The following is a 25,123-nucleotide window of genomic DNA, read 5'->3' on the forward strand; positions in this document are numbered from 1 at the left end:
TAGATATTAATCTGCCTGGTATGTTCTCTGAGGATGTGCTTTTGAAAAAAAGTAGAACTTTAGTGATAATCTCTCTAAAGTCTATTCTGTAACCCTTAATTGCATAGGAAATTCTCCCATATTGTTTTGAATCATGTCCCTGAAGCCAGGGTTCTCTGTTTAAAACTATTTTTTTTTTGGTGATTATGTAGCACAAGTGCTATTGCACAGATATTTCCCCATTTTTGTTACTTTCTGAGATTTCATAGACTCAAAATATACCGCATGCAGCATTGGGAAATAAAACCACAAAACATTCTACAATAAACAGAAGAAACTTTTGAAATATAATGTTAACATATGCCAAGGAGTTATTTATTTAGCTTAGCATTTTATAAAAGAAATATAATACAACAAATCATTTATTGGAAAGATATGGTTGTACTGTTATTCAATCTATTGACTCGGTATAAAAGTGAGGGCCAAGGAAGAAATACATAGAAATCTGAAAAATATAAAACATGATGTCTTTTCAGTATTCAATTTTGAATCAACAAACAGTCCATCTCACTATAGGAATAAACCATTTCAAATTCTGAAAACTGAGTATGTTTATAAAGAAGAAAAGGGGAAAGGTGCAGTAAAGTCCTTGTTATTTAAATTTCATGTATTTAATGTTACATGCTTCTATTTTGAAAAGTTAATGATATATGTGATTGTATACTTTCAAAGTATGAACAGCTCTGAAAAGGTAGAAAATTGACTTTTTAATAGAAGGTGCTCATTGTTTTTTAAACCTAAGAAACCTATTAAAATTTAATAAAAGTTAGGTCTTTAATATTGTCTTTGACATGCATACACGGAAGTCAGAATGTAAATCGCGTAATTAATGAGTAAAGGAAAATACTGTTTTTTGTAAGAAGTCTGGAAAATATGTCACAAATACTCCAAAGCTTTGTGAATTACATTATCAAATAACCGTAAATTTTTATAAAGTTTAGTAAAACTTGAAGCAAAGATAACTGCCAACTATTGTCTCCTTAACATGACTGGGGAATCATATTTTAAACATTGAATTTAAAGTGTGCTTTGACGAAAACTTTTAAAATTGAGTTTGTACTCTACTACATAGCCAAATGTACTTTCCACAAATAAATTGAGATTTTTGATTTAGAGATTATTTTTCCTCTTGAGATGGGATATTAGATAGGCATATCTCATTTTACCTGTCAAGTTCTGAATCTACTTGCTTTAAACTACTCCTTTTAATTTAATAATTTTATGCATACACGGGAAGACAAAATATGGTTTATTAACTGCATTATATTTAACTGAAACTGATGGAAAAACAAAAATACTGCTAGTATCAGATTGGTACATACTGAGCATTTTCAAAGACTAGCCAAAACTGGTATTATTTTAAAAGTGAAGTAAGATGTTTCAGTTTCAAATTGGAGAATTGGAGATTGTTAATCTATTTAAAGCTAAACTTAGTATGCAATACAGAGGTTAAACGGGGTTCACAGGTGGTCACATTTCCATGTCCTTCCAAGTCTCTAGGGATTGGAGTTATTATACTCTATATAAACATCTTTACCCTGCAACCACAATTCCACTGCAAGGTGCCAGTGAAAAAGAGGCTGGTCACTTTTTTGGACTGATATAATGAGGTGGCTGGAGTTCCCTTTATAGCACTTAGAAAATATATGCAGTCACTAACCATTTCACAAGACAGTGACTATTAGAGTTAGTATCAGATTCACAATAGTAAAATGCAGTTTGTGTCAAAGCAATTCTCCACTGAGGACCAGTTAAAGAACTGGCAGAGAGCCTGATTCTACTTATTATACTGTCAGCATTTACATATAAAGGTATTTTATACAAAAGACACACATTCCTACATTGTGAAGAAAAGAGCTTTTTCCAAAAAATGGTAACTACTGGACCTAGAATAGTTGGAAATGTTTCAGATATAAAATTTCCTTTAAGAATTAATAGCCATATTCTGGGAAGAAGATAACATTAGTATTAAATTTAAATCCTTGCCTAGCATTTAAATAATACAATAAACAATATGTTGTGTCTATATATATACTGCCTTTGTGCCAAACTTTATCACTGAGTTTGGTAACTTTCATCCAAAGTCCAAAGAGAAGGCAATTAAAGTGTCTTAACCTCATTTCTTTTTAAATAGCTATGAATTTGACTTGACCTGAACAGCAATGCATATACTGAACCCCAATACGAATTGTGAAATGTAGACTACCGTGGCCAGGATATTACTTTTTGCCCACACCAACTGAGAAGCCCTCTATCAAGCCAGCACTTTGGTAAGGGAAGGAGATGCACAAAGGTATACTCTGACAGACAGCCATGCTTTAGCTCAAACTAATCCCAAGAATTAGTGGCTCAGAAGCATAACCCAAAGCAAATCAGAGTCATTGGGGGGACTCACAGGAGCATCTTTCCACAGTAAACTAGCGGCTAAATCTTAAGGCATGTACTTCAAGGTCACAGAACATTCTGTGAAATATTAAAATCGACCAGGCTCCACACACTCCACCATATCAAACATGCTAATGACGTGAACTAACTTCATGAAACTTTAAACACATTGGTGTGGCAAGAACGAGTCAGGAGTGATTTCAATAACTGATGGCAAACGGATAAGACTATCTAAAAAGTTACTTTCGGCAACAGACCAGGAAATCACGGAATTAAGAAAAAAAAAAAAAAAGAATGCACAACAAACCTCAACTTCAGCCTTCAAAAAGGCACAGGAATAGACCCAGTGCGGTGGAATATACTGATGCAGATTTCAGAGACAATACCCAGGCTATTTCCATTTCCTCGAGAAATGTCAGAGGTACTTACATGAAGGAAGACCCGATCAGATTAGTCCTTGGGATATTTTCCTTTCTTAAGAGAGAGAGAGAGAGAAAAAAAAAAAAAAAAAAAAAACAACAATAATCTTTACTTCGTCCAGCCTTGAAGTGTTTTTCCACCTGATTCAAACATGCAGCCACGGCGACCCACACAGAACCTTCAAAGTCAATCCAATAGCAGCCTGAAGATGTCTGGGTGTACGCGTGTGCTCAAGTGTCTGTGACTGAGAGCAGAACGAGCAGAGAGCTGGAGACGAAGTGTGTGCGCGCGCGGAGGGAGCGCGCGCGGGGGAGGCGCGCTCGGGGCCGCGCATTCGCGCGCGCCGAGGCCGCTCGGAAGAGGAGGAGGAGGAGAAGGAGGAGGAGGAAGAGGAGGAGGAAAAGAAGGAGGAAGAGGAGGAGGAGGAGGAAGAGGAGGAGGAGGAGGAGGAGGAGAAAGTAGCTCTCAGCAGCCGGCCAGATTAAAAGTAACCAGACTCGTCCAGAAAACTGCGTCCAGGAAGGAAGTGACAGAAGACGAATGGGAAAAGGAGAGCCGCTCGCAGCCTTTGAAACAACGCGTAAAAAAGGCGGGGGGGGGGGGGGCAGTGGTGGAAGGATATTGAGAGGGGAGGCGGGGGTGGCAGGGAAAACGGAGCAGACGGGCTTGGGGTTCTAAGCGTCACGTCCTAAGAAGTGCCTCTTGCCTTCTTTTTTCCCTTTATTTTGTCCTTGCCCTTGCCTTTGCCTCCGCCTCGCGCTGCCTTTTCCTCTCCGTCTCTCTCCCTCACAATCCCAAACCGTTGACTCTCTCCTCGCGAGCTAGAGAAATCATCAGTTTCACTCTCGCAAAAGGGGGGCGGGACTAGACCTCGGAGCATTTTAATAAAACAAACATACAGCAGTTCCCTCCTCACCCCTCCAGTCTCAACTAGATTGATAAATTACTCCACTACACTACTTTAATTATGTATATGGTATGCAGAATAAATCACTGAACATCAGTACCTCAATCAAGCACTTTTAAATGATAATTGCATCTTGGTGAATCAATCTTTCCATTCCTGACATTTTGCTAATTTTAGTTTTACGGTGGGGTAATGGCACATGCCATACGCAAACCTAATGACAATTCTTTATTGCGCGAAATGAAGACAACATCGCGAGCGGCTGCTCCCTGCTCTCCCCACGCTGCGGCTGAGAACGCTAGGAGAACCATCTCCGGCTGCAGCGCGCTCGCTCCCCGGGGACTCTGCGAGCCAGCCAGCAGGAAAGTCCTTCTAAAGTCGGGATCTTTCCTCTGACCAATAGGAGCGCGACCCTAATAGTTGCTCTTGCGACTTTTCCCCCGTTTGGAGACGCGTTAACCACTTCTTTCTTCCACCGGTCCGAGCGCTCCTGTTACTCACGCGTAAAAGCCACCGTCCAGGATGTCTGCAGCACTCGATTCCAGCGCGCTTTTCCTGCACGCCCAGAATACGCGGTTTTCGGGCCAGAAAGATTGGAGGGCCAGAAAGCGTGCCGAAATACTTCCTATGTGTTAGTAATGTACAAAGCAATAAAAATAATTACCAGTTCTGAAATCTCGACTTCATCGCGGGGCCATGAACTTTCTAATCAGTTTAGAAATATTTACCGAGGCGGCAGCTTCCTCGGAGATTTCCCCTCCCTCCTCCTACTTCTATCTCTTCCACACCTTACTGGATTTTATCCAGAGCATTAACATGTAAACCAAACCAACTTCCCAAATGCATTAGGCTACCCTATCCGATAGCTGATGACTTCACTTATCCTGAAGAGTTTCAGCTGCACAGGAAGCAGAAATAGAGACTGATAAGGAAGATACTTATGTTAAGGTTTAAGCCCAGTAAACACTTGACCTGACCAGGGGGAAAAAAAAAAAGGTTAATATTCAAGATTTAGGAAAGGTTTCTAGGGGTTAGGCACCTTCCCTCTCTAGCCAATTACACCACACCCAATAAAGCCAAAGATAAAATACATCAACTAGTACACAAACCATGAAAAGACAAGATTGCACGCCAGTGGAACTATAGATCATATAAACTGTGTGAATCAAATTAAAAAATCTTTAATATTGTGAAAAGAAGAAGGGAAAATACATTCAGGAAATAAAAACGTTGAACGTACAGGAGTAGACAATAGGTGCATACTGAAATATCTAGCTAATTAAAGATATTTCCTCACTTAAAAAAAAAATCCTTTCAGCACTATGTGTTTAACCCAATGACTAGTTGCATTTCCTGTGAAGTTCTGCACCATGCCTCTAGACTATTTTAATGTGTGAGGACAGTGTGATTCAAAAAGCCTCCTGCTTCATTGTAGGGGCTATTTGATGTGAGTAGCTTTTCTTAGAAGAGTGGGGTCAACATTTAGGTGTCTGCCCCAAGGCTTCACTTGAAAGGAGAAGGTTGATTTTACAGGCAAGTACAACCAGATCTGAACAATCTTCAGGCTTCTGGCTCATCACCACTGTGACTATCAGCACAGCTAAGATGAATCTCTTGCTTTTATTATAGGAAAGCGTGGCAAACTGTCACAAAGCAAAAGCCATCTGAAATATTATTTTTTACAGATTAGTATCTACAGTATATTTGTTTGCCTGTTTGTTTTTCATCTGGTGAGTTTGCTACTACCATGAATTCATTTTAATAATATGGCAGAGATAGTCTGTATCAGGTTTTCATTTAAGGTACAACTTCTAAAAAAAGAATCCAAAAATTTAAAGGTGCATAACATTTTGAATACTAAGATATGTCTATATATGGTGGGAAAATGAAATTAATTTTTTTCTAGATTCACAAATGCCTTGACAAAGCAAAACTTTTGCAGGAACATATAAGTTTATTGCCATAATGCCTGAAATTAATGTAATGAATTGTAAAAGCCTATTTTACATGAGCGAATAGACATAGGCAATACATGACTCAATCATATTATTTTTGATGGATTATAGATTATTTCTATTTACCACAGTACACCTCAGTTTTAGATGATTTTCCCTCAAAAATAAATTATTTTACCTTTTAACATCTTAACGCATTATTTAATAATAAACATTATAACAAACTCATAATTATCAATGAGAGTACAAGCATTCAGGAATATGTATAACCCCACACTGTGAATACTTGGAAATAATTTGGATCCGAAATGTATCACAGTTGGCCTTTTAAAATATAAGATATTCCCCTCAGCAGATTTAGCTTCTTAATTATGTGTGACCTAAGTTAATATTAGCATTAGTTTCCTTCCCATGAGCCTTCATATTTGAAGCAGAACAGAAGAGGTTGTGCAGAAATATACAATAGAAAGTCACTGAGATTTAAAATTATTCATCGGTAATTCACAAAGTGGTTAATACAAACTGTGCTTTGTATTCTTTAAATACTCTGGATTTTTTTTTTTTTTTAAACCAAAATCATCCTGATCTTTACCACCTAATGGTACTTGGTTATATTATGTTTTCTGGTGTAGGGAGGAGCTTGTACTAGGTGTTAGGAGACCTATATTCTCTGGTTCAAGATTTGTGCCTAAGTACTGCGTGTGTCTTTTCAGGGCTTCAGTTTGCTTGTTCATTAAATGAGTTATGTGAATTCTCCAATCTATTCCAGTTCTATGACTAGAAAGTAGAAAATTCTCACACCCTTTAAGCCAGTTGGACACTAGGGACCTACCATGTTAAATAAAAGATGACAAACTGGTTAAGAGAAAATGATGTCTGGGATTCACATACTATTTAAATAAACTTTTTTCCCCCAATCACCAAATATTTCCTTCATTAAATAATTGTCATGAGTGCTTTATTATGTATGTAAATATATATTTACTTGTCCCCCCCCCCCAAAAGAATTGTTTAGCAATGTATTTAACTGAAGTACCACAGAAGTTACAGAGAGCATACTCCTTAGGACTTGACTCTAAGAAAAGCTAATTTCTAATTTCTGTTCAAGGTTGTATACCATCTTACTCCACCCTCCTCTCTTTACTACTTCCCTACATTAAATCAGCAGTCTACTAAAACCCTGTTCACTGGGTATGCCTGCTTTTAAGCTTGGCCCACGCTGGGTGTAGCTCTTGAAGTGAGCTTTAAAAAATTATTTTAAAGTAAGCTGGGGCGGTTGCCACAGCAACCCACCCTAAGATGAAGAGAGCCTATAGATTAATCTACCCCTCAAGATTATTCAACTGTATAGTATTTGTTCTTCAGCCAGAATACTTTCAACACAAACATGATAATTGAATATAGAAGTTCAGAAAAATATAAAAAGTAGTAAGATACAAATTCCAATAGCATTAAAAATGTTATCTTTTTATAGTTACAATAGAGATGACATACATAACTTCCCCTGAAATGGATTAACTGTAAAAGAGACTTGCAAAGGTAGGCCCTGCAAGGTGATATGTGAGCTTTAAGCAAAATGGCATGGTATTGCTTTTAATATAAAGCATATAATGGTTGCCATCACGCTTTATCATTTTATGTGTCTACATTATAGATATCTAATGACAAGGAGTTTGGCAGTTTTACCTTTATGAATTAGCTTGGTGGTAAATGATATAACAAATGTTAAGCACTCACCACATACACATACAGTCATTTGCCTTCCATTCTTTACTTCATCTCTTCATAGAAGTTACTTCACAGTTTTCAACTCTTCTTTGGCACCTTAAAATGTGTAAGTACAACAAGGTAACAGTTAAAAACTTTTTTTTAAGGAAAGCTGATATTAAAGTACATTCAAATAAATTTATTTCTAAAACTTCTAATCTGAAGTAACATCAGTATTAATTCTGATTTTAAAACAAATGAATGTATGTTAAAAACAAAATAATTAAAATGATCATTAATTGTGAAAATACTTATAGCCTTTAATATAAATAGTGCCAAATATCTAAATTTCAAAAATTCTTTAGGTACAGCTTTAGCCTATGCACAGTATACACCATATGGACTACTTGTGATTGAGAATCTGCAATATGCAAAGGATTTGTTATTCCAAGCCAAGGTTTAATCATATCCTTTATCTCATATCTAAAGAGCCTATATTTATCTTTATTTTTTGTACCTTTAATTTTGTATCTGATTAAGAATTACAAAGGAGAAGTCAAATCTACCATATCCCAAGCTAACAAAATTTGTCAAGTAGGGATAACGAAGCTTCAACTGAAGTTGCTGAAAGGGCTTATTGTGTATGGCGCCCAAAGGGCAGTTTTAAATACTTCAGGATTAGTGGTGTGGATTCAGTACCCTTTATGAATTCTATTACCAATAATACCTTATGCTAGCCCGCAGCGTTGAACTATACTGAGCACAGACAAATGCTCCTGTGTTCTAATCTCTGTTTGAAACCAGCTTTCTATGACTTCAAGCATACAAATGAACTTTTCCCTGGCTTCAGAATGAGTCTATTCCTCCCAACCTTGAGACTTATCAGACCAGGATGGTCAATATCCATTTACCCATTTGTTTTAGCAAGAAGACTTTTCATAGTGAAGACACATTAAGATTTATAAAGCCTCTATATTTGGGTTGACATTCTTAAGATTTATTTTTATTTTTAAATTACTTCAGGCAAGGAGAAATGAATTTTGGCCACTTTTATTTTAGGGGTGTTAGCTGAGCTTAGTCTTTTAGGCTCAGGCCTACAGTGAGTTAGTCTAAACTTAGTGACGGGTAGTATCTGGTGACCTAGTGAATACCCTTTCTCCCAGCTCTGCTTGGTATTACAGTCTGTTAAGTGGGAATCATAATACACATCTCCCAGGGCCTTTTCACCTTGCAGAAATGCAATCTTCATGGAATAATGTCTGAAAGATATGCTAAGGCTTTTAACAATGCCACTACAAATTATGATACATTTCTTCCTTTTCTTGGATCAGTATGCCCAAATAAGGCTAGATCAGTAATTTCCTTGCAAATGTGTGGCTGATTAAAAAGTATCCATATGCATGGCTAAATTTAATGGACTTTACCTTCACTTAGAAAATCGTTAAATGTTCATCGGAACATTGATTCTATCCCATTTCTCGAAATATCACAGAAACCTTCAAGTCAAAGAATGGATTGTTACACTTCCCCTTTTAACTGTTTGGTGTCCCCCCCCCCGCCCCCAGATACCTCTCTACGTGTGTGCCCTTTAATTTTTAAAGATCTTTACCCGGGATCCGGGTGGGGGTGGGGGTTAAAAAATCTCCGTCCTGCGTTTTGGTGCCCACTTCTTTGTCTGGGAAGCCAAGGGCTGGAAATCGGTTCGGACGGCCCCTTAAGAGACCCAGACAGGGGACGCCTGTGGTTTCAGCAGCTTACTCTGCTGAGTTATTGATTGCAGGCAGCAACAATCCCTCCCGGTGATTTGTGTGGAAAGTGAATCCGCGCTGGCTGGGCGTTCACAGAGGCGCAACAGCCGCAACGCCATCCAATTATTGCCGGTCGTCCCCTCCAACACCGCTCTCCACCTATATACTCCTTTCTCTGCCCATCGCCACTTCCCCCCACCCACTTTTCTCAGAGCGGACCGACCTACCTACTCCTTCTCAGCCCGTCTTCGCTTCCCCCCACCCACTTTCCTCAGAGCGGACGGAGCCGAGGGGGCGGGGGCTCCCTCCCGGGAGCGTTTCTAGAGCTCGGAGGCAGCTAGTAGGGGGTGAGTGCGCCACGTGCGTGCGCCACGGGCGAAGAGGAGGCGGGCTCGGGGCCCTCCAGGGGCCTGTGGGCCTGGGTGCGCGGAGGGGGGCGGGCTGTCTTGGCGGGGAGTGTGCCGGGTTGCGTCTTGAGGGGGATGTCACGGCTCGGGGGAAAGCGGCTGGTGGTTTGGCGTAGAGGCCGCGTGGTGGGCTGTGGAGAATGGGAGGAGGGCGCAACGGTGGTGGGTGGGCCCTGGAGAAGCTCGGTGGCGTTGTCGGGGAGTTGCCCTGCTCGTCTGGTTTGGGGATCTCAGGGATATTTCCCCTAGGCTGGCGAGCGACGACCCCAGAGGGCTGGGGAGGCGGGGAGTTCCGAGCGAGGCGCCCAGTGAACCCACCTACGCGCACGGTGCACAAAGCGCTGGCACGCGGTCGGCGTCCGGCGGCCCTTGGAGCCGCCGGGGCTCTGAGCGCTTTGCGCGCCTTGGGGAGAAGGAGTGGCGGGCGCAGGTCCGGCCGCCGCCCCTGTCCCGCCGCCAGTCAGCCCTGTTTTTCACCTGACAGACCAATAGGAAAGGACGCGGTCCCGGAGCTGGATTTTACAGCCCAATCTCTCAGGGTCTACACGATTATTGAAAAAAACTAACACCCAACTGCTGCGTCTGCTAGTTAAGCTGCCTCGGTGGATAGGTGCGCGTCTTGGCTCGGGAAAGGCCCCAAGTTACACGACAAATGGGAGACGGGGGAGAAAAGACACAACCCCTCCCCCCCCCCCCCCAAAACTTCCTTTCCCTTTCCCTCCCCTTTATTTGCTGGCACGTGAGAACAATACTGGGGTCTCTCGCAAAAAAATGCCATCACGAAATGCAAATGCCTGGGCTGTTCTTTGATCTAACTGTGGAGCTGTACCAGACGCTCCAAGAGTGGTGAAAAGATCAATGCTCCAAAGACATTGTAAAGTACTCGGCTGAATAAATCAAAGGTGTAAAATATAAACATATTGTCGTGCTCTTGAAGCTATAAGCTGCCGCCAATATGGGAGCCTCTAGCCGCCTGTGGCTCATTAAGTTTAAGCTTATTAGAATTACATAAAATTCAAAATTCAGGTCCCCAGTTATACTGGCCACATTTCAAGTGCTCAGTAGCCACAGGCGGCTAGTGGCTACCTTATTTGACTGCGAGATGTTGAACGTTGCCATCATTGCGTAAAGTTCTATTGGAATGTGCTGCTCTAGAGTTTTAAATGAATGCTGGTTAAAAAAAAAAAGAAGAAGAAGAAGAAGAAAGAAAGAGAGAAAGAGAAAGAAAGAATGAATCTGCTTTATGATACCAGCCAAATTTTAGGACACTCTTGGCATTTGCATTTCCTGGCACTAGTGTGGAAAGTTTTAAAGTCAGAATTTCCGTATCTTCTTGCTGAAAGAGGTCTTGGGGAACATTTAACACAAGCACCTAATTTTTTACAGGGTAGACAAATGGGGCCCAGAGAAATTAACAGATGTACCCCTAAATCACGCCATGAATTTAGAAAGAAGTGAAGGTCACCAGGCAGGGTCTATCTACTATACTTTGTGCAAGACCAGGGCACCTTACCTGAGACTGACTAGGCAAATTCGCCCTATAGAAAGGTGATCTGACAGATTTGACAGGAGTACCCTTTTACAAGAGAAAATACTTCCAAGCATTCTTCTAGGAAGAAATTCTAGTAAAGAATAAGGTGTGTAGGAACACTGTCTCCTAAACTAAAAATGTATTACTGGTAGTTTCATAGATTGAAATCATGTCTTCTTCTAGAGACTGGTTGGGATAACATTGTTCTTATTTATACTTAAAAAAAAATCTGAGGAAATGGAATTATCCTTTTAAAGTAAAAGCTAAAAAACACTCTTAAGGTCAGGGAGGAAAAGTATTGTATAAGGTGGAAATTGTTAAGTAATTGTTAAGGAAATTGTTAGTAAAGCATAGTCTTCCCCAAATTCGATGAAGATACTATTAGGTACATGTTATGGAACCTCCCTTTGCCTCAGTTTCCTCATCTGTAAAATGTGAAACATAAAGTGCTACTCTTAAAACTTTGTTATGGGGATTAAATGAGCCACCCAACAAAGCACAGGGCTGGGAAATTGGTAAACTGTAGTAAAAGACATTCTTATTCTTCTGCAAAGAACTTCTACTTCTACACCATTAAGTTCCATATTCATCCGTACAAGGGCTGACACTGTATAAAAAGTTGGAGAAGTAGATTGTCCAGAGGGGTGGGAATTGGTTTAGGATGAGAACTGTTTGTTTTATTTTTAAGAGAGGTGATCTTTTCAAACCTAAAATTCCCTGACTGAATGGATGTATGTTGTTTTATTTCCCTTTCACAGACATGGCATCTCTAGTATACTTCCAGAATTTTATTGTCTTAATTTATTATTATTTTTTGTCTTGAGGGATGCTTCTTTATACTTGTTAGCTGCTTGGTTGTTGAAAAGGCACTGGAAACTCCAAGTCCATCCTCTTTCACCCTGGTTGACCTTTGGAATGCTGTTGTCAGCCAAGAAGACATTGATATCTTCAGTCCCCTGCTAGCTTGAATTCTTTAGGGCAGAGCCTGCTCAGATTATCTCCTTATGTCATTCCAAATGTCTGATGGCCATCTATGGCAATGGGGCTGGGCCAAGGCCTGCCAGGAAGGGGGAGCCCATGGAATGCCTAATGGAGCATTCTGTTCAAGAGGGACCCAGTCGTTCTCTGTTGGATGCATGATCAACATTACAACTATGCCTAGGGGACTGTTTGCTGCTTCTTGGAAAACAGAAGCCATAGACATTTTGCGTTTTTGGTTTTAATAAAGTCCCACTTGGGATGTATGTGATTTCTATTGATTTCAATTTGTGTAAATATGTATTACAGGGAAAAATGGACTCAGAAAGTATTAACAAACAATTTATATCTGGTATACCTGCTATCTCTCCTCATTAAGAACACCAAAATAAGAAAAATCTAGAAAGGAGAGAATAAAGCCACCACACTGCAAAATGTACCTTGTTTTCTTTATCTCTCTAGGTAATTTTCCAAATGATGGTGTTTTACATAGTTGAGAACTTACAAAATTACTTCTAAATATTTTGTATATAACCTAGAATTAGAAACCAAGGAAAATAATACAAATTTTATTTTTTCAGGAAGGCAAGATCATGCATAGATTTATATGTTTCTCATACTTACTAAATTTGAAAACAAGGAGATACGTAATTATATCCATATGCTAATTTACCAGGAAAAGAGAGAATTGATTTTCATTGTTTGGGATGAGGTTTCTCTAAATTGTTTTGCAATATGGTGAGAATTAAAAGTAAAATACAGTAAAACTTTTAAATTTGTCAGGCATTAAAACTGGTTTGATTTATCAGTATATAGTACTTCACTTAGTCAAAGACTCAAACCAAGGAAGTCTGATTTTCTATAGATGATTTCCTTTTTTTACTAAATTTGTAGTTTGATATTTATATGTGAATAATATTCATATTTACAATACAAGGATATTTGTATATGTGTAAAAATAATACTACTTTATTCGAATGAGAGTTGAAATAAATTTAAAGTGTGTAATATTTAATGGCCACTCACTGTTAGTCTTGTATTAATTGCTTTAATTAATTATATTTTCTGCTTTATAAACTTTTTTTTCTTTTTATCCAAACAACAACCATTCAGACAGGAACTACAATTCTCTTCATTTTACAGATTTTAAAAACTAAAACTTAGAGAGGTGACATTACCTGCTCAGGGTCTAATAGCCCCTAGTGCCAGACAAGGGACATGAAGCTGGGTTAGTTTGTTTCTAGTGATGCTCTTAGCTGTGATGCTGTATTGTATCCTTAGACTCATAAGCTTTGCTCACTTATAGGGATCATGAGATCAGGAGGTGATGTAATCGATATTTTTTTACCCCCCACCAGAAAATATTTTAGAAATACATGTCTAAATGTGTGTCATCCTCTTCAGGTAGACAGCTTAGGAAGTTATTCGCTTATTTCAGTAATAATGTCTTTGCACAGGTCTCTATAGAAATCTCCTTAGGAATTTGCTATTCAGTCTTAACTGATTGTTGGCAAATCATTATCATTAAGGATGAATTTGTTGGTGAAACTAAATCCAAACCAAATGTAGTGAACAAGGTGCTTGATGGAAACTATGATGTGATTATAAAGCAGCAGATTATTTGATATCTGGCTCATAAATTGACACTAATTGCAGATACAAAAGGGGAATTTCAACGGTATTCCTGCTGTGAAAGTGTAGCCTTTAAGTAGACGTTTTGGCAATAACATCATAAAGTTTTAAAAAGTTAGTTTCATCAATTAGAAGTTACATATCATATGTGGACATCATGGGAAATACCTTTGTAAGGAATGTAAAAGGGACAGGGAAGGGTAAATCAGAGTTGCTGAATTAGAATCCAGGCTCAGACTTAATAACCATTTGACCTTAATTTTCAAAATGCCCTTGTTATAAAAGAGAAAACGTGGCAGGACCTCCATAGGATGACAATTTTCCTGAGAGGAAGACATAAGATTGTACTTCTATAGTCACCTAGTGCCTGGCATGTAGAAAATGCTCAGTAGGGGTGCCTGGGTGGCTCAGTGGGTTAAAGCCTCTGCCTTCGGCTCAGGTCATGATCCCAGGGTCCTGAGATCGAGCCCCACATCAGGCTCTCTGCTCAGTGGGGAGCCTGCTTCCTCCGCTCTCTCTCTGCCTGCCTCTCCACCTACTTGTGATCTCTGTCAAATAAATAAATAAAATCTTAAAAAAAAAAAGAGAGAATGCTCAGTAAATGTTCACTAACATACTATTTCATTTTTAAGGACTACTGCATGCATGAAAATACCTCAATGTCTTATTTATCTAACAATATTTTAGAAGTTGTTTCCTTTTCTATCAGCTTTCATGCTTCAAAGCAGTTTTTATTTTATAATATCGCTTTTTATATTTGAAATAAATATAAAATATATAGGATAATATGTTGATTAAACCAGTGTATATTATACCAAGAATCTTACATTCTGGAGTTGTCAATTTATATTATCCTTGTCAGTGTTCCATATTCTTTTCAGAGAAACATTTTTTGTGTGTTCATATTTTATTTTGTCAGACTTACGAAAGTAATTATATATCCATTTGCTCAGTATAAGTCTCCAAGATTATTTTTTGGTTCTGTCAGACATCTTCTAAATTGCTTATTGATTGCGTAATCTTACACTTAAATTTAAGGAATCGTCACATAAATATACAGAATTAGCGGCTTTTTATTAAATCTGAGTTTTTAAGTCTTTTAAAATCAATATTATCTGTGTGGTATAGGCAAAATTGTAAGGTTGCTAAAGCTTGTCTTTGTATCACCAGCCTCCCTAGACTCACCTTCAGCTTGTCCTTCTTTCACTCTGGCATGCTCCACTCACCCAGCAGCAATTTTTAAAATCAATAATAGCTCTTTATTGAGTGTCTCTGTCTCCTCACAGCCTTTCATTGATGTGACCCACAAGGTCCTTTCATTCCTCAGCACTCTTTTTATGTTCCAGAATTCTCTTGGACTGTGTTCTATCAGAGGAGCCCTCCACTCCAACAGTTTACTTCATGATGCAGTATCAATGTGTTACTCCTTTAAATGAACTTCTCTTCAGAAGTTTTCTAAAAGGAGTTCATCTTCCAAAGGAGTATCTATGATTACACAACTTCCATAAATTCCCTGCTCTGTTGATGGGGAGATGCTTCAGGGAGGAGATTTTCATCATGTCTCCGGTCCCTCTCGCTTGGCCAACGTGTAAGTTAGCCCTAGGTGCTAGCCAATAAATAGAAAGCCTGGTTCTTACTTGAAGAAGAAACTATTATTTTTGAAGAGGTTGTGATTGAAAGATGAGCTCTCTATCAGCCAAGTACCATGATGCTCCTTGAAAATTTATCTACCTATCTTTTTAAAAATATATAATAACACTTTGGTACCTGTTGTTCCAGTCTCTTTTTCTATTCCCGTCTTGCATAGGAGGCACACAGTTGCTGCATGTCCCTTGTGCCATTGCTACCATGTTGTCACTTTGTCTCACCTTGTGTGAACTCCCTTCTGCCTCCAAAAGCCATCAGAGGTGTAATTAGTGACTATTTCTCCAGAAATGTCTTGAAGGGGATATAAGAGCCCTGTGACAAGCATGTGTATTGCTTCCTGGATGAAGGTTAGAATTTGGAAGGGTTGGGGAGAGGTTCGAGGTTGGAGGGAAAACTACATTCTGCCCCTTATGACCTCTGTGAAATCACAGACAAAGCATCTTCCTGTGTGCAAAGATAGGGCCCGTGAATCAAATATTTCCCAACTTTGTATGGCATTAAACCTGTAAATATGGAGCCTCCATATCAAATACAATATACTTTATAATATATTCTGAAGAAATTCAGAGATGAGGAAATAGGATTCTAAGTAAAAGACCTTGAACACTGCTTAAAGAAGGGTAAGTAGGAAACATTCTACAATTTTCTTATGCCTTTCGATCCCTTTAGCAATAGTGATATAGCTAATCAATAGATTTAATCCTGTCTTTTCCATTTCCTTCCCCTTTTCCTTATTTCTTCCTTCATCTTTTCTGCTTCATCTTCTCATCTTCAGTTGTAAATTTTTTATTTTCAGTTATAAAGCCAGTACAACTATAAAAACACACACACACACACACACACACACACACACACCCCACTGGTTATTAACAATTAGATTTTTTTTCATGCTTTGGAAAGTTACATTTTCTCTTTCAGAACCATAAGATATTAATAATTTTCTATTTACTTGAATCCCTTCAAAATAAAATACTGCTAACAAGGGAAGTTATTTCTAAACAATTGATATATGCTAGAGATAATATGGTCATAGAAGAGTTTCTATGATTTTTTTGTTATTAATCACTATAATCACTCTGATTACAATGATGATTAACTCACAGCGAGTAATGCATGTGCTTGCGATGTTTATCTGCTTTCAAAGGATTTATGTTCATCCATCTAGTCTGTTTCACACATTCTCACCTCACCCTTTTGTAGCTGTGAGACTCTCGTTTGGGTAGCCTATGGCCACAAAACAACTCGTGAACAGGAGAATAAAGCCTGTGGTTTCTCCTACATTATTGCTGGACCATAGCCTTCTAAACTCCCTGGGTCAGTGATGATCAAGTATTCTAAAACTCGAGTGTGTATACACACACACACACACACATATATATATATGTATACACACACATACATATATATGTATATATACATACTTTTCGTAACCAGCACTCTGTTATCTTTTAATGAATTTTCTCAAGAGTCAATTCAAGCCATTGTTCATATTTAAAGCTGTTTTATTTAGTGCCTGAAACTCAAGTAGAACTTGAGAATGATTTTTGCTTTATCTCTAGTGTTGGGTGAACCTTACCATTTGCCAATCTACATGGAAATAATTAAAATAAACAGACTATTTAAGTGCAATTATATCTGACAATAAATAAAAATGGACACAGAACTTCTATAGCTGTATCCATAGGCTTCCTTTGGTCTCCTAGGACCCAAGATCGCTGGGTGCTGGTTTTCTTGCTACTGCAGAGCAAGAGAACCAACCTTCTTGAAAAAGTCCCTCACCTTTAGTGAGGACTGGACAATCTAGCACAGAAAACAGTTTATCAGAGGGCTTCAAGTCACTCAGATTCTTAGGCCCCATCTCAGCTCCCCTGAACAACAGCCTCAGAAATCTGCATTAAAACTAGCTTCTTGGGTGTTTCTTATGTATCTTTTGCTTTCAAGCCACTTCCTTAGGGTAAGAGTGATCATAAGATCTGTGAAGACTTCTAATTCCTTAACCTTACATTTGCTACATTATTGGTTCCCACGCTCTCAACTAATCGTTAGTTTCATGGAACTTCTAAATCCGTGAATTCCTTTCAAAATAGTAACAATGAGAGGTCAGAATGATATGAATCTTTCCATTGCTTGTCTTGGCTTGTACTGTAAACAATCAAAAAGGACATTGCACATATATTCTGCCCATTATGATTAGAAGACAGATTAAGCAATACAGGGACCCAGTTCTTCATCCTTATGGATCTGAGGGTCAGTCCTTATTTTTTCTTGGGTGAACTCTGCTCTTGGATCCCAGTATCAGCAAAACCTGTAAAATGGGTTTCAGATCCCATGACATCTACCATCAGTGACAACAGAGAGGAGCACACATTCATGCTTCTGTGGCTGCCAGCGGCTTATGAGCCTCGATTCCTGGCAACCAGGACCAGTCCCATTCATAATCACTTGAGAAATGTGGCTTTTCCCTAAAAAGACTTTCAATTAATACAAATATTCCTTATGACCTTGATAATTACCTCTGCGTGCTGATCAGTCATATAAGGCCTTCACAACATTGTCATCCCAGGCGACAAGGGGATCCATATTCTCAGCCTTTTAACCTCTCTGTGTAGCCAGCTGCTACTATTAACTTCTCTTGGATCCAGATATTTTTAACACTTCAGATTAGGGGGTTCTCTGATGAGCCTGTTTCTTGTTCCAACATTTTTCTGACACGAGCAAACATGTTCTCAAGCTGGCTTACAGCAGCAAGTGTGGAGAATATATATTTTTTTGAAAAATATTAATAAAAGCATTAAATGACTAGTAGGTTTTTTGTATGCGGCAACTCCGCCTTATAAAATTAGTGAAAATTTCCAAGCTATGTGTGACAAAGTAATTTTGAAGATAAGACCTTTTATGTTTTGTTAGCAAGGTACCCAAGTAGGAAAAATATGGCTAGCTGGTCAGTAGTGTATTGTAAAGTGATTTTGTTTTCCACACTTATCTCATAGGCTAAAAACTGGTGTTAGCTTAATTATTTGGAATGCTGCCAATATGGTGGGCTTCTTATAGCAGTAGGGAGGGGGCAGGGCAGGCCATTGGAGACCAGAACCCACCAATATTATCCAGAATCCTTTTGGGACCTCACATGAAGGAACAGAAACACCTTCTACTGGATAAACACCTTCCAGAACGGCCTTTCCTCTGATTTATGCATAGCCCAGCAAAGAGTCACATCCCTTCAGAATCCTCCCAGAGATTACATGACTTGTTTCCAGTCACAAAATTACTGAGCAGTGAAAGAGAGATTATGACTTATAGTTGCCTACTTCTACTCTGGTACTCTTCTGACAGTACTCTTCAGCTCTAATGAGAAAACATTTAAGACCCTTCAAAGGTAGATGAGAGATAAGTCATTCACTTTCACTAACACCCCTTTGAGATGCAGGAAGATGACTGAATTTTTTGCACATTTTGCCTTGACACCCCTGTCTTTCACAATTACTAGAAATGGGTATTATTTACTGATTATTTTGCTTGCAATCGATTTGCATACTGTTATTGCATATTGTTAAGTGGTTTGCCGATTAATAATGTTGATTTTGACTAATTGTAATAGAATAAACAAATATGTTTGTAAATTTAGATATTTTGTATAATTTAGTTGCTAAATGGTATCATAGAGCTGTTGGAGATTATTCTACCCAAATTCCTTGCAGGGAAATCCTGTCTCCAATTTCCTCTCATATTCTATATTAATGTTTAAAGGTCTCCCTCCTTAAAAAATTCATTTGCTTGTTTGGGTTTTAAAGCAAACTTCTCACAGGCAAATACAGCTCTAAAGCTCAGGTTAAAATAAATACTTTTAAATTCAGAACATGGTAGTTACCTTCTAAATGATTTCTTTTCTAAAGGGTCAGAGAAGAATAAAATATTTAGTTTGAATATATTTTCATGACCTTGATTGAATCAATATGATGTGCAGCATTAACAACAAATTATATTATAGCAATATAAAATATTAATATAATTAATAATTATTTGAATAAATACCAGATACTTATATTAATACAGGATTGTTGAGTCATAGAATTTCTGAGCTGTTAGGAAACATTTGCTGGTGAGGTCTCTGGGGGTCCTGAGGGGTTTTGTAATTAACACACACACACACACACACACACACACAGACACTTGTTAGTTGTTGTGTTGGTTATGTGAACTATTTAGTATATTCTGTACTTAGGTAATGTATGTATGCTTATGCTTTGGTATATTTTGTATTTTTAATTGTTTTCTAATATTTCAAAAAAATTTGCAACCTGAATTTGTCATTTATCTTCTAAACATCTATATTGCCATTGATTAATTTTTCTTTCTGCTGTTTCATAAACACCATAAATGTTTTTAATTTGGAAATCAGGTTAAATAGTAAAGAGAATCTAAAAAAGCATTTGTACCATAGGTATTTTAATGGTTTATGTTCTTTTTTTTAAAGCTACATTTTAATATGCTTTGATAAAACTGTATTTCTTTAAGAAGGTATTAAGTTTGGTGGCTGCAAACAATTCCCCAGTGGAATGTCTCACATTAATTTTCCATGTGCTCTCTTTTACTTATAGTTTCATTGTCCACATGTTTAAAGTCTAACAGAAAAAAAAATCACTGGATGTGAAGTTGGGAGACAGAGCCAAGTCTACATCTACATCGTCATGCTGGTGACCTTGGGTAAATTTTATTTTTGTGCTTCCATTTCATTTTTTTTAAAAATGAGTAGTTGAAAGCATCAAAGACTCTTTCCCACAATTCAAACACTCCATGAGCTCAAAAGAAGATTTGATTGAAAGAAATGTGTGGGCATCATTACCTGGCTGCCCAGTATTTTCATGGTCACACACTTGTTACATACATCTGAAGTTTCTTTAAGGAAATTAACTCTTTTTAAGTGTGAGCTATGGGTATCAAGACAAGTGGGATAAGTGGAAAAGGAAGGAGAAATAAGTTAATGACAAAGGAGGGATTGTGGGTGGCAGAAATGATTCCCTTTTTACTTCTTTATATCTAAAGTCTAGTTATTCCTACTTGAAGACTTTACTGGCACCAGGTATTATCAACAGGGATGAGTAATATGTAATTTTTATCTTTACTGGGTTACATTTGGCCCATAGACAGTTGACAGCTGTCAGTCAGGTGGCTGGTCAATGAGGAGATACATTTAAAGCTGCCAAAGTATTTTTGTGTCTTTAAATACTTACAAGTAAACCATTTTAGCTGGAAGCTTCATTGTCCTGAAATTAAATAGATTGGTATTCACAATACAATTTGTTGACATTAGTTGCTGGGAGAATCAGGATTTTCCCTGTGTGTCTATGGGTAAACAAAATGTTTTTCAAATGTTTTTCTGAAACAGGAGAATAATTAATTTTTCTCCACTATAAATAAGCCATTCTTAAGCTGTGAGGATACATTGCAAATAAAGCTTAAAATTTAAAAGTATGTTTTTAAATTAAACTTTTAGGACACATATGAGTCATTGCAACATCATCGTAATTTCTGACTAAGACTTATTAAAAGAAGTCATTTCCATACATTGAGGGAGTTGGCATAGGTATTTTTGTGACACAAAGTTGAAGGTTTATGGGAAAGTACAAAATGTAGCTGCAAGTTGTACTAGGAATTAAAGCTTCTCTCCATAATTACAAGAAAAAAACATGAAATTTTGGATTAAGCCCACAATTCAGGGCATGATTAAGATGACAAATTTTGGTTATTTATGAATATTTGGGCTATACCTAACATTATCTCTAATAGGTTCAGTCACACGTAAATAATTCACAAGAGTCATGAAAAATAGTTTAGAAGAAGCTTTTGTATGGCTTATATTGAGTGTTAATGACAAACTGTATAATACTTATAGCCAATAGTAATACACATAAAGAATTCACAAATGTAATTTTAAAGTTGACTTAAGAGTGTGTGTTCAGGTTTGTAGTACTTATTTCTAAAAAATGAATGCTCTGATTCTTTAGGAATATAGTACTTAACAGACTAGATAAATAACAAAATTATCAAGTGTATGTAGTACATAATCATTCTTTAAGAGACTAATGAAGCTATCTAAAAAATGCAATATTGGATCATGGTTTCTTAGGTACCAGAAGCAATATATGAAGATGACAGAATATCACACAAAAATAGCAGTTTGAAACCATAATATATCATTTAAAAAAATAGAATATACTTTAATTTTCTGAACGATATTCTATATGTAGTAATTTATAATGAAAATCAGATTTGGGTTTTAATTATGTTTTAAAAATATCAGATTTTTTTGTTGTCTAGATCATTTCAGATAATTTTTTAAACCACAAATAGTTCATAATTTTAAACAATAATTAAGTCAGAGTATGATACTTATAAATTTGTGGCTTATCCATATCATCATTGATTTGATAATTGTTTTAGATGTAATGGTCATTAAAAAAAGTCAGATCTTATTATTTTCCTACTATACAGCTATGTGTTAAGCATGTAGATTGAAAATTATTTATGAGATTATCACAAAAAAACAATTACCTCATAATATTAGTAATTTTTATTGGTAGGAGCCTTTCTCTTCTTAAGTACCAATTGTACCCCCCACAGCCCAGAAAATTGATTTTAGGGCTAATAATTTATAGCATTCTTGATCGGTGTATGCTGTGTGTCTTTTACATTCATTAGCCCATGTTGTTTGTGAATATGGAATTTGGTTGTTAAAATGGTTTCATATGTTTACTATGTATAGTCTTTAGCTTTGAACTCCTTACTTGCTTAAATAAATGTTTTCAATTTGTATAATACAACAATTTGTAGAGAAATGCTGTGAAGCATAGTTAAAAGAATGAGTCCTTGAAATAGAATCACTTTTTTAAAAATATATCCTGACATGTGGTCTTATTTTTCCATGTTTTGTATTAATTAAAATCCTACTCTGAAAAAAAAATATTTTTGCCTAAACTTTCGAATTCTCAAAATAAAAATACCAAATATATAAATGTACTAATTTTGGAAATCAGTGACGTAAAAACATGCTTTAGTACTGTCTTGGTTGTTTATTCCAAAGATTTTTCTCCAAAGAAACTCTTTGTAAGATAATGAGAAAATGTTGCTACTTTTAATTATTAAATATTCTGTGCAATACATGTTTTAAAAAATGTATTATAAATAAAACTAATTTTATATTCTTTCTAATCATATTCCTGTCACATGCACACATAAAAAATGCTAGCACATGAAATGTTTGAAAAGAGCATGTACCATTTCACATTTTTATTTGATTTATTAAAAAAACATTTTATTCAGAATAGATTATGACAGAATTAGATAAAAAGAGAGGAAATGATATTTGTGTGTTTATTCTAATAGTCTAATATCATATATGTAATTAATTCTTCATCTTTCAGATGTTGGAGTTAGTAATGAAAGAGACCCAACATTCAAATATAAAGTCTTTCCTATAAAACTCTTTTTTTTTAAATGTAAAAAATTGTCAAATGGTAACAGCTCTACTTTCTACACCAGGCAAACCTACTGTTGAGTTAGTTGGCTCTGATTCCAATGGTCTCATCAGCTTTCTGAATGTAGGTTCCTCACCAGTGCCTCTTCCAAGATAACAAAATCAACTTTTAAAGATTAAAAAATATATTTTGGCAATTGAAACTCACCAGTGCCTTTCTGCTTCTCCAGGAAGTTGTACCCTTCAGCACCTGCTGAGGGCTTTGTTGTCCAAACCCTGACAGGTAAAAAAATTCCTGTAGAATAAAGCCAGACCAGCTGGCTTTGAAGAGAAACCCCCCAGTTTGGGCTGCGTTTGTCTCTTCTCCTTTTCTATGAAGACCCAGGCTTTCCCCCCTTGATCGTCAAGCCGTAAGATGCGTGATCCCTGTGCACAAGTGTCTGGCAGGCCGAGGTGCACCTGTTCCTGTCACTCTGGGGTAAATTTAGCTGTAAAGGTATCACTGACAACCAGACCTTTGTCAGTGCTGGCAAAAGAACACAGAATTGCTTCCCTCCCCTCCCCCTGCCAAGCCCCTATGCTGCTAGTTCAAATGGAAAATATCAAATTGGAAGCCTATCCAAAAATCATTCCTAAAAAATGAGATTGCTTTCATATGGTAAAAAAGTAAGTTTCCTCATTTCACGCAGACTTTAAAATTACATTTCCAAGAATAATCTTGGAACAAGACAAGTTTTTGTTCAATTAATTGTGGCTGGAAACTTTTTAATGGAAACATAGCACACACTTACTTCATTTCAGATTATTAAATTGTGTTAAGCGTTAAAGTTAGTTGCCATTTTTTGCTGTAGCTCATTTGTTCTTTTCGATCCAGAGAAATATTAGAAGGTTAAAACTTATCACATAGGAGGGATTAATCATGCTACCAAAATTAGACAGCCTGTAGTTCTGAGAGACTGAATGTCAAAATTGTGTGCTCGTAGCCCTTAAACTATTGAGAATCTAGGACCCCACTACTACATCTAAAATGACAGTTAATGTTGATGGAAACCCTGGATGTTTAGGAGCTGGTGAAGCTAGAATTCTTACTCTTTAAGGTAAGGACATTTATCATGTGTGTGAATTTTTTTAGATTAATTTCTTTATTGACAGTTTGAGAACAACTCCTTCTGAAGGGAAATAGAGAGGCAGGCAGTGTCCATTGATATGTCTGACATAAATATAGTTGTTAAGATATATAAAGTAGCCCAAGGAGTAATGTATTTAACCAAAGCATTCTGAGCTTCTGCTTTGATAATTATGATCTCCTAAGTGGTATTAGAAAGAGTTGTGCAAAGTACCTGTTCTACCATATTATTGCTGTTTACAAGGTTTGGGTATGATGAGAAAAAGAAATCTGGGTCAAAATAAAAAATGCTTTGTAAAATAAACAAAGTTCCTATTTACTTACTATGTATAAACAGCCACTCACCAAGCCTCATTTCTCCGCAGGGCACCACTTTCAGATAAAAACATAGACCTGAATGGCATCATCCAGTATCCAAGGAAACCATGTAAGTACCTCTCTCACTGTGTACTTCTCTTATTCAGAGTTTAAAAGCTAGCTGAGTACCGAATAAGTGAGTGTTTTTATTTAATAATTATACGGGAGGTACTTTTTAGGAGCTTGCTAAAAAGAAGCAGGTTCTTGATTGTTACGTGCGTCATAACAAAACCCTTATGTTTTCATCATATTTCATAAAATTATGTGTTTAGTCCCAACCTCTCCATCAATTCTCATTCTTCGGTACAAAACAGCTACTCAAAGTCATAATGAATTGAGAGTTTCAAACTTTTCCAAGACCCATTAGTGTCTGAGAAACAATGTTTCAGAGGCCTTATGCCAGGAGTAGTGACCTAACTGTAATACAAACTTTTTCAACTTTAAAAATTAAGAAAAAATTGATTGGAAAATAACACTTTGTTGGTAAACATTTATAGCGGTTTATTTGGTTTTAGACTTTCTTGGGGAGTGAGCAAATGAGCAAAAAGGTGAAGTTATGGATGCAAGGAATCTTGAAAGCAAGCGTAATTTTTAAGATGTGAAAGTCTGTTTGCAGAAAGGGTTGAAAAGTTGGCATATTGTGTTTCTTTTTTTCCCCCAAACTCATTAGCTTGTAGCTAATTTCTATAGCTAATTTTAAGGTTCTAATTAATTTTTGGAACCATGGAATCTGTTGAATCTACTGTAGAAATTATTTGCAAACAATACTATTCTGGACAAAGATCCACTTTACAAATATTTGGACTATTG

The 25,123-nt window shown here is 37.1% G+C and overlaps 1 protein-coding gene across 11 annotated transcripts in view; it reads right to left on the reverse strand.

The window, feature by feature from the left end:
* MEF2C (myocyte enhancer factor 2C) overlaps positions 1–23,255 on the reverse strand; it is a 177,652-nt gene extending 154,397 nt beyond the window's left edge. For 2 of the 11 annotated variants that reach the window (XM_047730001.1, XM_047730000.1), the window contains exons 1-2: positions 23,039–23,254; positions 7,444–7,530 (exon numbers count right to left, since the gene is read on the reverse strand). The gene's annotated coding sequence lies outside the window, so the exon portion shown is untranslated. Of the gene's footprint in view, positions 1–2,853; positions 3,165–7,443; positions 7,531–23,038 lie in introns of those variants that run through there. The other 9 variants (XM_047730007.1, XM_047730010.1, XM_047730009.1 and 6 more) reach the window with 6 other exon arrangements.
* Between the last annotated feature and the right edge of the window lie 1,868 nt (positions 23,256–25,123).

This window comes from Lutra lutra, chromosome 5 (genome assembly GCF_902655055.1).
Source record: "Lutra lutra chromosome 5, mLutLut1.2, whole genome shotgun sequence".
Lineage (NCBI taxonomy): Eukaryota > Metazoa > Chordata > Mammalia > Carnivora > Mustelidae > Lutra > Lutra lutra.